Source organism: Pteropus medius, unplaced genomic scaffold (genome assembly GCF_902729225.1).
Source record: "Pteropus medius unplaced genomic scaffold, Ma_sr-lr_union100, whole genome shotgun sequence".
Taxonomy (NCBI): Eukaryota; Metazoa; Chordata; class Mammalia; order Chiroptera; family Pteropodidae; genus Pteropus; species Pteropus medius.
The window spans coordinates 819,481-831,439 of record NW_024349142.1 but is presented as its reverse complement, the minus strand read 5'-3'; the positions used below and the strand labels follow the sequence as shown (position 1 = coordinate 831,439).

Sequence of the window (11,959 nt, the reverse complement as noted above, 5' to 3'; positions counted from 1 at the left end):
GTACTAACATTTGAGATTTAAAAAAAGAATAGCTATTCAGGAAGCAATGATTCAGGTAGAAGCCCAAAGAGTTCTCCAATTAGGAGACAAAGGGAGGGGCATTTATGAGAAAGGGGAGGGGAACAATTATGTCCACAGAAGAAAGGCATTGCTATTGGTGCAGATGACATAATATAGTGATGATAATTCTAAATAACCTTTTAAAATTTCAGTCCAGTAGTCATAGCTGCTTTCTTGTTATCTTTGCGAACAGTTCTTTGGGGACACAAGCTTGCTTTAGTCCCAGTCCAAAGGTTATTTTGGCCTGTTTTAACATTCCAAAGGTTTGAGGCATCAGATGTGCTAGGCAGTTCCTCCCACGTGGCAGCAACGAGTCCATTTGAGTAGCTTCTATTTATTTACTTTGACACGGGTGTGAAACCATAGTCTAGGTTTCCAACCAAATTGGTAGAAAAAAATAAATAGAAGTTAATGAATGAATCCCAGCGAAGTCTCTCAGCAGCTACAGAAAGCAGGCACCAGTCAGTCATCCGTGCTAGTTGCTCCTACTGTACTACTGATTATTTAAATGAAGGGTCCCAGCCCCACAGAGACAGCTCACAGGAGCCCCTCTGGTCCCACCCCTAGCTCCTCCCACGACCGCCTGTTTCGTCCTCCTCCCCAGTCAGACGCATGCCTCCTTCCAGGGCACAGCCCGTGACGTCATAATGCAAGGGGCGGAGAGCGTGAGGTGTTACCATAGTGACCAAAAAGCTCAGAAACATCCGTGAATGACGGTGGAGCCCCCAACAACTGACCCCAAAGCATGCAGACAGGGTCAGGATCTGGCAAGCGGGGAAAGGGAAAGAAAGTGGGTATGCCTGGGTCAGGATCTTTTCTCAGTCCCATCAGCCACCCTGTCACCCAGTGCTCACTTCCGGATCCGGGTGGGGTCGCCTGCTCCCAGTCCGCCCGCAGTGAGCGGAACTACAACTCCTAGGAGACTCTGCGGCTACCTTGCTCCATTTTTCTCCTCCCTCCTTCCCGTTACTCCAGCAAATAACAGTTGGCGAAAACATTTACGAGCATTTTTTATCCACAAACTCAGCCCTGGATGGAGGCATTTATATCACAGTATCTTTCTTTTTATAAACAAGTGCTCCCGTTCATCTGCCCTTTTCAGACTACAATACCCAGAAGTCTCTGGGCTGCTTTTTCCCAGGCCCTCAGTAGAAAGGTTGCCTTGGAGACAGCAAGACGCCGGAAGCCTGAAGAATAAGGCGGGGCCAAACTGCAAGAAGGATTTCGATTGGCGGAGAGGCCATACGGGCGCACATGCGCATTGAGTTGGCCTCGCGCGCAACTTTGGTCAGTGAGAGTCTTGCGGTCCTCGAGCTTCGGTTACCTGGGCAGTGTTGCAGGTCGCGCGCGGGGCATAGGGGTAAGGCCGAGTCTGCGCATGCGAGGCTCCCCGGGCCTCGTTCCTGAGGCTAGAAGTGCGGGCTCTGAAGTACCCCGAGAAGTGAGTGCGACCCCTGATTTTCCCGCTCCGGTCTCTGAATGGGATTTACAGCCTCTATGCTAACAACTCCTCAGTTGCATGTGATGTCATAGCTCCCCCTGCGGAGGAGAGAGCAGATTTGAAGAGGTTGTTGAATCTAAGCTGCGGTCTACCTTGTACTCCACTCCCCACCCTGAGAAAGGTGGATCGGTACCCTTTCACCCTCCCTGGGCCTCGGTTTCCCTTTTTGTGAAATGATCTTTGAAGCTGCTTCTGTGCCCTTTACCTGCTCTCGCCTTTACTAGTTCTCGGACCCCGGGCAAGGTACACACACTCTGTGTCTAGGTTTCCCCATCTAAAATGAGTATGATGATAGAACTTGACTCTTAAGGTGGTTGTGAGGATTAAGAAGCCTAAAGACAGTAATCACTCAAATGCTAGTGTCTCTATTTTTGTTTGTGGATTTGGACAAGTGCCTCTTCCCCTCTGGGATCTCAGTGTGTTGATCTGCACGACGAGGTCAAGAAGATATTTTTTTCAGTTCTGTTTCAGGCTCTCTCATTAGTGAGAGAATACGTGTGTCTGTTAACAGCTAATGTTTACTAACCTTTTATATCAGGCTGTACCTCTTTTCATTGTATTTACTGTTGGACTATATTTATGGCACATGATACTGATTTTCCATTTGGGGTCGTGCAACGAGTTTCATTTTGAAAGTACACTTTGTATATTCAGTGGTTCTCAGGAGCTGTAAAAAAAATAGTACTGTGCCCGTCTGCACCCCTGGAGATGGCCCCACCATTTGGTGGTAACCCAGTGCAGTTTTAAAGTCTTCAGAAGATTCTATTGTGTAGTAGGGTCACAAAACGACGACCACCGACTGTAGTGATCTGTGCTACTCTAATGCTCATTCATTTCTTCATTCCTAAATAAATCCTAGAGAGGTCTTTGCTTGTCTCTTTTTTGGCTTCAGTCACTAATCCCTTCTCCTAACCTAACAGCTGGGGAAGACTCCATTACCTTGTCTCTTCCAGCTTGTAGAAGCTGCTAGCATTCTGTGTTGCTGTGGACTGAAGGTTTATGTTCCCCCTCCCTAAGTTCATATGTTGAAACCCCAATTCCCAAAGTGATGGTATTTGGAGGTGGGACCTTTGGGAGGTAATTGGGTTTGAAGAGGACATGGGGTGGAGCCCCCCACCCCCATGGGACTGGTGCCCTAGAGGCAAGAATTCAAGTCCGTTTCTAGACAGAGTGGAGGCACCAGGCCCCTCAGCTCTTGGGAGGTGGAGGTGGGATGAACGTGGTTGGAACTTAGCTCCAGAGCTAGGGCCTTCTATGTACATCATCGCACTAAGCTGGGAATGGGGGGCGATGCTCATCCCCAAACAGAATTTTTTTTCCTTTTTGGAAACTCAGTGGATGATGTGCTTTTTCAAACCCTTTCATCTGGAGTGAGTTAGTCGGAGGCACCAGAGCTGGACATTTCTGGAGAGTAAGCTCATGAGGACACGGTGGAGGTCACTCAGTGCCCTTAACCCGGAGAGGCCTGGAGGCAGGATCCACTCGGGGGACAGGAGCCGCTCTTGGGGGAATTGACCATCCCGGAGGACGAAGGGCCCCCACGTTAGGGACTTGGGAGGACCCCCACCCCTCCCGCCAGCAAGCCTGGGAAATCTCCGTGGGAAGCAAGGTGGCATCAGCGCGCCATCCGCGGGAAAGGCTTCCAGTAGCATTCGAACCTGCTCACCCACCAGAGGCTCGACCCTGGGAAGGAGCAGGCGAGCAGGGTAGCCTCTGTTACCCCTGAGCCCTGATGCTGCGCGGAGGACGCACGGGGCGGGGCCCTTCACGTGCACGCACTGCGCCTGCGTGCGCGTCTGTGCCCACCTGGAGGTGCACGTGCATCAGTGATACGGCTGCTGCACCCAATCGTCCTCGGGGGGCCACACGCCCTTGGATGCCGCGTGTGCAGGAAGGCCTTCACCCAGCGCCCCTAGCTGGAGCAGCACCTGTGCGTGCACTGCGGCGAGAGGCCCTTGGAGTGCCACCGGTGCGGACGGCCTTCGGTAAGTGAGCGCACCTGGCGCGGCACTGCGGGCCACACTCTGGAGCGGGGAGGGCGCACACTGCCGTTGCTGCTTGATGTGAGGGTAACTGTCACCGTACGTGAAGCTGCCCCTTGCTGAAGGCGGGGCAGACAGGCTGGGTCCGACCTGGTGCAGCTTTGGCCAGTCGGCCTTGGGGTGCAGGCGAGCCTGCTCTATGGCTTCCACTGGCCCTGGTCCCGGGGCCTCAGTGTCAAAGCTTTCTCCGCGGCAGCCACAGGAATTCTCCAGGCTGCTGCTGCTGTTCTCTGAACTCCTTGGCCCCAGAAACAGCTCTGTGAAGAGACTGGCTCGGAGCCACTGTCCTCCGTAAGCCACAGTATCTTCAAACTCTAGACCTTTACCATGTAGCCCACTCTGTCCTTTCTTCAGTACCACTCCCTCATTTATTCCTGCACCTCAGGATAGATGCTTCTCTCTTTCTAGAAATTCTTACCTAATCTGAACCCTCTCACCACCCCTTCACAAGATCACCAATATCTGCACTGGATTCTCTCCTGTAAAGCTCCCTGACACCCTCCAGGGCCCAATTAGTTATGTTCTTTGGAGTTATAATTTTCTGTCTGTCTCTTCTGCAGAGAAGAAACTCCACGAGGATACCATGCTGGGCACCAAGCATGGCCAACTGCAAGGAATTGAGCAGGCACTCGTTAGGGACCTTCATTCTACGGTCTTTCTCAATCCCTGACTTCAGTTAACAGTGTAATGACATCTTCATCCTTCACCACAAATTCATCCTGCAGTGCATCTCAGGTTTTCAGTACTTCATACCACATTGGGGAAAGGAATCCCTCCAAACCACAGACACATTGGTGGCCATCTAAGAGATTGCCTACTGAGGTTGATGTGGTGGTTCCAGCCTTAGTAAACTTAGAGACAGGTGGCTCTGTCTCTTGGTGTTGATGGAAGTGCTCTAAGAAAAGTCAGGTCTGGGTACAAGGATAGAGACTGGGACAGAGCAAGCTGCACTTGGCTGAGTGGCCCTGCTGAGTCACCCTGCTACAGGATACGGCTTTATCATCAAGGCCAATTAGTTGCAGTAACCATTAGCTAACTCAGAGTACTTTGTGAGGTTCTATGGATTTTTATGGGTATCCAAAGGTCAATAAACAAGCAGAGAATCAAAGAAATAAGGATTTATTTAAATCGTTTGGGTCAACTTAATTACTCTCACTTGCTGGCAACGTTTTCCAAGGTCACACAGCTAGTAGCTGACTCAGTTGAAGTCAGAATTTTTAACTTCTTTCTCATGTGAAGGCACTGCTACTCATTTACTCCCATGTTTTTTCTCCTTTCAACTCTTTGCCAGTTGCTGGATGCTGAGATTCATGAGTCCAGCTTAGGTGACATAAACCAACGTGACAGCTTTGTGCAGTATGTCTATAGCAGAAGAACTTACACTTTCATTCAGGCTCATTGTTAAGTCCAGAAATTTAAATGTGTTTTCTTCTAAAATTTCTCTAAGGCTACGGATAGGTGTCATTTTGTGATGGATGACTGTTTAATATTCAAGGACAGTGGGAATGAAGTGTTGATCTACATATGGGGAATAACCACTTACTTTGCCATTAGTGCGCATTCATGGAGGCTTTGTTCTGGCCACCATAGGCTCAGTGCTCGCCCACAGGCTCGTCATTGGGACCAAGGTGCATGGACTGCGGATGACCGTGCATGTCTCCTGGTGGCTAGTGTGGATCATATAAGCAACAGGTTGCTCATCACAAAGGAAGACAACGTAACTAAATCTAGCTCGTTGTATTGAGGAGACATTGCTCGATAAAGTCATTTTTTTCCAACCACATAATACATTTCTGGGCAGTGGTTCCAAGTATAAAAGGCTCGGTAAGTCCTATTAGGGGCTCCCGCAAACTGAGCAAATGTCACCTGGGACAGGCAAAGACGTTTGCCCCCACCCAAACTGCACAGAACTAGGGAGACTCTGGTTGCACTCCCCAGTGGAAATGCCCCAGCTCAAGCTCCCCGTACACTCCACCCAACACTCCTGGTACTGTCACACCAAACTGAAATTTCTACAACACCCGCGTGGCAGAATGCTCACATTGACCTGCCCCGTGTTACAGGGCACAGCACTGTGTATAACATGCCTCCTCTCAGACAAGGAAAGTAAGGCTCCGAGGTATAAGTCCTCTCCTGTGGCTACCCAGGAACTGGGTGGGGACTTACAGAAACGTTAGGGTTTTCCTGCAGCCCATGTTCCTCTCTATTAGGGGACTGTGTGGACTTCTTGTTGGCCCACAGGGAATTGAGGATTCCATGGAATCACATGGAGGAAGTCTAATGTGGTTTGGCGGGGGGGGAGAGTATCCATGAAATCCAGTCCCGATACGTGGTTGTTCATTTGAGCCCTGGGAGATAAGCTGGAGTTGGCCAAGAGAGAGGGGTGGAGAGGAGTGCTATGTACAGAAGGGCAGGCCTGTGGACGCCTCTCAATTGCCTCCACTCCATACCTCTCATTACCCCAACAAAGAGTTAGAGAAACAGACATCTCACTCTAGAGTTTACACTCTGTCAACAGCCAGAGATGGCCTGCGACCAGAGACTAAGTCCAGTTTGTGCCCATCAGGGCATCTTGCCCTGACTCTGTCCTTTGTGGATTACTGTCACAACCCATTAAGTGCTTTTCAGATCTTTCATTTGTTTGTATTCCGTGGTGTGCTTGTAAATATTTAACAAAAGACTGGGATAGAGTGAAGCCTTGACTTATAGCACTTGCCTTTTTCTACAATGTAAATACTCCCATCATGAAGGATTGCAGTCTACCAGTATGACATCAGTGACCGTCACAGGATGGCATTATCCTGTTATGTCCTTCACATGTGGGAAAATGTGGGAGAAGGACTTAAACTTGGCTGATTCAGGAGGTGCATGGGTTCAGTAAAGTAAAATGACTATTACTGTGAATGCATCATGTTCAAGAAATGAGGTCAGGGTGGAGTAAAACAAAACACACAAGGTCAGATAAAGAAAAGGGAAATAAATAGCTAGTGCTTCTGGAATACTTGCATGCCTCTAAGTGGTTTGATATACAGGAAATAGAGTCACCCTGTGACATAGTTTCTACTGTAACCTCAGTACTATAGTTGGAGAAAACCAGGCCCAATGAGACCAAGCACTTGATCAGTGACTGAGCTCGGGTAGTCAACACCCACCTCACTAGGAAGGTGGTTTTGCCTTTCTTCATACTTACATCAGTTTTTAAGTTTTGCTGTTTTTGGAAGGTATGCTTTTTGTTAAAAACAAAGTCCCAATCTTATTTCTCCCTGGGAAATTCACCCTGTTGATTTTGTAGTGTTCTGTTTTACCTCTAAGTGTAATGTTTTGCCTTAAAATTTGCTTTGTCTGGTAGGGCTAGTAGGGCTGAACTAGCTGATGTTTGATAAATTATTTTCAGTGCAATATCCCCCAAAATGCATATGTTGATATTCTAACCCCCAAGGTGGTTTTAGGAAGCGGGGCCTCTTGGTGGGGATAGTTCATGAGGGCTTTGTCTTCATAACAGTCATGCCTTTAAGCAGGAGACCCCAGATAGATAGATCCCTGACCCTTCCTCCATGTGAAGATGTGGAATTTAGGCATTGCCTGTGAACCAGGAAGCAGGTTCTCGTCAGCCTCCAGAACTTGGAGAAATAAATTCCTGTGGTTTGTAAGCCACCTAGTTTATGGTATTTTTGTTATAGATGCCCAAACAGACTGAGTTACAGAGTATACATTTTTCTCATTTTTTTTTTATGGTCAACTTTTCTGTATCCTTAAATATGCTTATATATGGTGTTTGTCTTCAAACAACATACGATTTTTTAAAAATATGCAGGTTGTTAGCCTCTGCCTTTTCATTGTAGGAGTCATGGTTGGGGAGCTGGGTTCACTGTTTAATATTGGATGAGGAGGGACCAAAAAATACTGACAGCAGAAGCCAGAATGCAGGACAAAACACGATACGTGTGATTATACAAAAGCCAAAAGCACAGTGTTTCAAGAATGAAGAATTAAGTGAATGCTGCTGAGTAAAGGTGAGGAATGAACGTGTTAATTATATTGATGGACACGGGCATCATGGTGAATCAACACAGTGATTCTAAGAGATGTATAGGTGGGGAATTCCATTTATGGCATGACTGGACCTGCATCCCAGGAAAATGAGTAGATTCCTTTTCAAATGAATCCATTTAATATGTCCAGAAATAGTCCTAAGAGCATACAGCAAATAAACGTTGATTCAAGAAAATCTACTAAAATTTAGCACTATCTCCCCCTAGCTCCCAGAGGGCCCTCTTTTAAGTGTATAATGGCAGCGTCTCTCACCCTGCCCCCAGCTAGATTAAGTTCTGGGCAAGTGGATTTGAGACATGGACATTTGACATGGCAGAAGTTCTATGTTGGTGCAGTGCCACTGAGAATATTGGCTCATCGGGCAGGGGTTCCATGCCAGGAGGGGTGTTTTATAATCTACCCAGGATTTGATCAGGTATCACTAGGTGACAGACACAGAGGCAAATACCTATATGAGAAGATTTTATAACATATTTTCCAAAAGAAGCGGATCCACCGCTCCACATAGGGCCACATAGGAAAGCACCGTGTCTGGTCAGGAGGTAGAAAGGAGCCAGCGGAAAGCATGATCCAGAGCCTTTATAGTGGTTTCCTAGGGAAATGAAGGCAGGGCAGGGGAGACACCTTAGGATTGGCTAGTTCAAGTAATTTTGGTGGACTCCGAGCTATAAGGATGGTCTCTTGTCTGGTACCCAGCCCTGAGTCGATTTAGGACAGTTTGCTTAGTATAAGGGAACGGGAGGAGTGGAGAGCAATATTTAAAAATCATGAGATTTCTTTTTGAGGTGATAAAAATGTTCTAAAATTAATTTTGGTGATGGTTGCACATATCTATAAATATACTAAAAACCATGGAGTTGTGTACTTTATATGGGTGAACTGTATGGTATCTATCTCAATAAAGCTTTTTTTTTTTTTTTTCTTTTTTTAAGGATTTAGTGTTAGGGCAAAATGTCAGATTGAACTAGATGACACTCTCTTCTCCTTCCCTATTCATCAATCACCTAGATGACAGAGATCATCCACACAAGAGGCGATCCCAGCTGGGAACCATCTGTTGTCAACTAGGATCAATAACCATAGATAGCAGATAAATCCAGGCAAGAACAAGTAAAGAATCAGAGAGACCCAAGCTCTCATCTCCACATTCAACTCTTCCCCAAGTCATTCCTCAAGTCCAAGGCCAGAGTGAGCTAATCATGCCATGTCAGTCTGGATCACTTTTTGGGCTGTCCCAAATGCGTGTGTGGGGGAGACAGATTCAAACCTGATTCATTAAGTGAGCATATTAGAAAACTTTATTCAAGGCTACATATTCATCCCCTTGGTATTGCTCCAGAGAACCTTTAATTTTCATAAATCCTTGCTGTCCCCTGGTGTACAGTGTCCAGCACTGAGTTGCCCTAGGGAAAGCAGCTCAACTGTAAATCATCACCTACAATTCAGAGGAAATACGGGTTTGGTGTTCATATTTGAAATCCAGCTGGGTTCCTCTAATCATGACATCTATTTAGGGCATGTCTTTCCCAATCAACAGCTCCACAAATCTCTGATGTATAATTTCAGGAGCCCCAAAGGAGGGCTCTGAGTATCTCTAGAGATATGTGAACTCTTCTTACAGTTTAAATATGACACAAAACTTACATTACCCTAATTACACAAATCTTTCTCAACCCACCTTATGTGATGTAGTGGATGATGAAAATATTCTTTATATCACAATGTGTTGTGTGTTATACGTTACATTATGTGAATGTCATGTAATATGAATATGTTGTGTTAATGTATGCGCTCTATTTCTATTTGCTTGTAAGGGTCATTGTGATCTTCATGACTCTGGAGACCATCTTTATTTTGTTAGGATTCTACCATTTTACATCAACTTGGAAAAATACTTGGCACATAATAAAAATTAAAAGGAAATATTGGATAAATAAAAGAATAAATGAAATAAGCAAAAATAGCTTAAGATCAAGCTCTGGAATATTGTTGTGATTTCTGTATCAGACATTTCTGGTTTGAACCTTTGCTCTCAAAATTTCACTTGCTAAAAAAGTGTAATGTCTTTAAAGCGCAATTTTGTGTGTTTAAACTAGCAGCATTCATTTGTCCCTGCATCTGTTTCTCGGTTCATTTAACAATCTTGAGACTGGGAGGGGCCATCTTGTGATGAATTCCTTAGGGAAATCACCTTCCCAGACAGCATGTGTTAGCTTCAGTATGTCAGCAGAGATCATGAAGCCAAGGGGAAAAATGATAAAACCAAACAAGGCCCAGTTCTGGGACAAACTCGCTGCCTTAGACAAGTCCACAGGCCTCTTGGGGAAGGTTGCCTCATTCAGAGAATGAGCAGAACAGGGCTTGATCAGGATTCAAAACATCTGACCCCTGCAACTCTGGTCTCTCTGTAGCCATGGGGTCTCTGGATGCATAAAGCTTTTTCTTCAGACCACACAGCTTCCCAAACTTTACCACCAAAGTCCCTCTAAATAGCAAGAAGAATTATATTCTTGGTAGATGGTCTGAAGAAAACACCAAAGAAACTGCTAAGGTACAGGTTTATCTTGAGATTTCTTGGATCTCTTGGTCATCCCTCTTGTTCCAGCACCACCAGGTACTCAGAAGACTTTCTCAGCCCAAGAAGCTTGCTCCAAGAAAACCCTGGAGGGGTGGAAACAGCAGGGGCTTTGGAGTCAGCAAGACTTGTATTCAAAAATCAGCTCTTTTTCTGTGTAACCTTGAGTGAAATCCAGCTGGGATTTAATCTCCCTGTGCCTCATTTTATACACCTTACTTAATCTCCCTGTGCCTCAGTTTATACACCTGGAAATTGGAGATTTTAGTAGAAACGAACTAAGAGACAAGTTAAAAAGATGAGATAAAACCTTAAATGGAAAAACACTTTGGGTCAGGGACAACAATCAGTAAATGCTAGCTGCTACTACTAGTGGTGGTGGTAATAAGAAAAAAGCCTAATAACAGTGTGTGTTAGCTGCTATTTTGATTAATACCACCTAGTCACCGAACTGGGAAACCAAAACTAGCTTCTCACATTCACCCTTAAATACCCAGTCCCCCAAAATGCGCTCATAGGGCCACACTAGTGCAAACACAAGCCCTGGTCCCCCACTACCTCACACACTGGGATTTCTAAGAAATATTTGTTCTCCAGGCACAGAACTCCTCAAACCCTTGGAATTTCCTAAGTGTTGAAAGTGATAAAAGAATCTTTTGTAACCTTCATCAGATGACTGGTTGTGGAAAGCCTCTAGGATGGGGGCTGGTTGGCAGGAAACCACCGAAGCACCAGAGGGTTGAAACTTTCAGTTCCACCCCAGACCTCCTAGGAGGGGCGAAGGGCTGGAAATTCAGTTTAATCGTCAGTGGTTTAGTCAGTCATGCCCATGTAATGAAGCCTCCATAAAAACCCAAAGGATGGCTTTTAGAGAGCTGCTGAGGGGTAAACACATGGAAGTGTGGGAAAAGTGGCACGCTCAGGGAACATGGAAGCTCCAAGGCCCTTCCCATGTACTTTGGCCCATACATCTCTTCCATCTAGCCATCCTGAGTTATATATCCTTTTATGACAACCAGTGGTCTAGGAAGTAAAATATTTCTCTTAGTTCCATGAGTCACTCTAGCAAATTAACCAAAGCCTAGAAGGGGAATCATTTGCTGGTCAGTCTAATGCACAGGTGAAAACCTGGACTGTGATTGGCAGCTGATGTTGGAGACTTGTGTGGGGGTTAGCGACAGTCTTGGGGACTGAGCTGTAGGAGCTGACACTATAGCCAGCTACATAGTGTCAGAATGGCTGTAAGACATTCAGCTGATGTGTTGGAAGGAAAACTGCTTCATGGGGAAAAAAAATCCACACACTGGCATTGGAATCAAAATTATATATACATACACATGTATAAAAATATAAAAATTGGGTCTCTACACTCAAGGTCTCAGTGATTTCCTATACACACGCACAAAAACTGGGCTACATACATATACAAGGACACTTCCACAAACACACACATATTCACAATCCGTGATTCCCTACACACGCACTACACAACTACAAAAACGGATCAATCAGGATTTTAGGCTCTTTGGGCCATAGACTTTCAATGCTTTCAAAAGCAGCCATAGAGGCTACTGAACATACACATATATATTCTAAATCAGTGCTACACACACACACGTACAAAATCACAAAAGCTGGGTCCCCTCTTAGAGACTCACGATCACACAGCGGTCACTGCACGCGGCAGCACAGCGCGCACCGGCGCCGCTCGCTCGTGCACTTTCAGAG

At 46.0% G+C, this 11,959-nt stretch overlaps 1 long non-coding RNA gene across 1 annotated transcript; it reads right to left on the bottom strand.

Annotated features, from left to right (window-relative positions):
- Positions 1-8,198: 8,198 nt before the first annotated feature.
- On the bottom strand, positions 8,199-11,948 carry LOC120617050 (uncharacterized). Its single transcript, XR_005656762.1, has 2 exons — positions 10,895-11,948; positions 8,199-10,317 (listed from the first exon to the last, which is right to left on the bottom strand). It is a non-coding gene; the product is annotated as an uncharacterized LOC120617050 (long non-coding RNA).
- Positions 11,949-11,959: the final 11 nt, after the last annotated feature.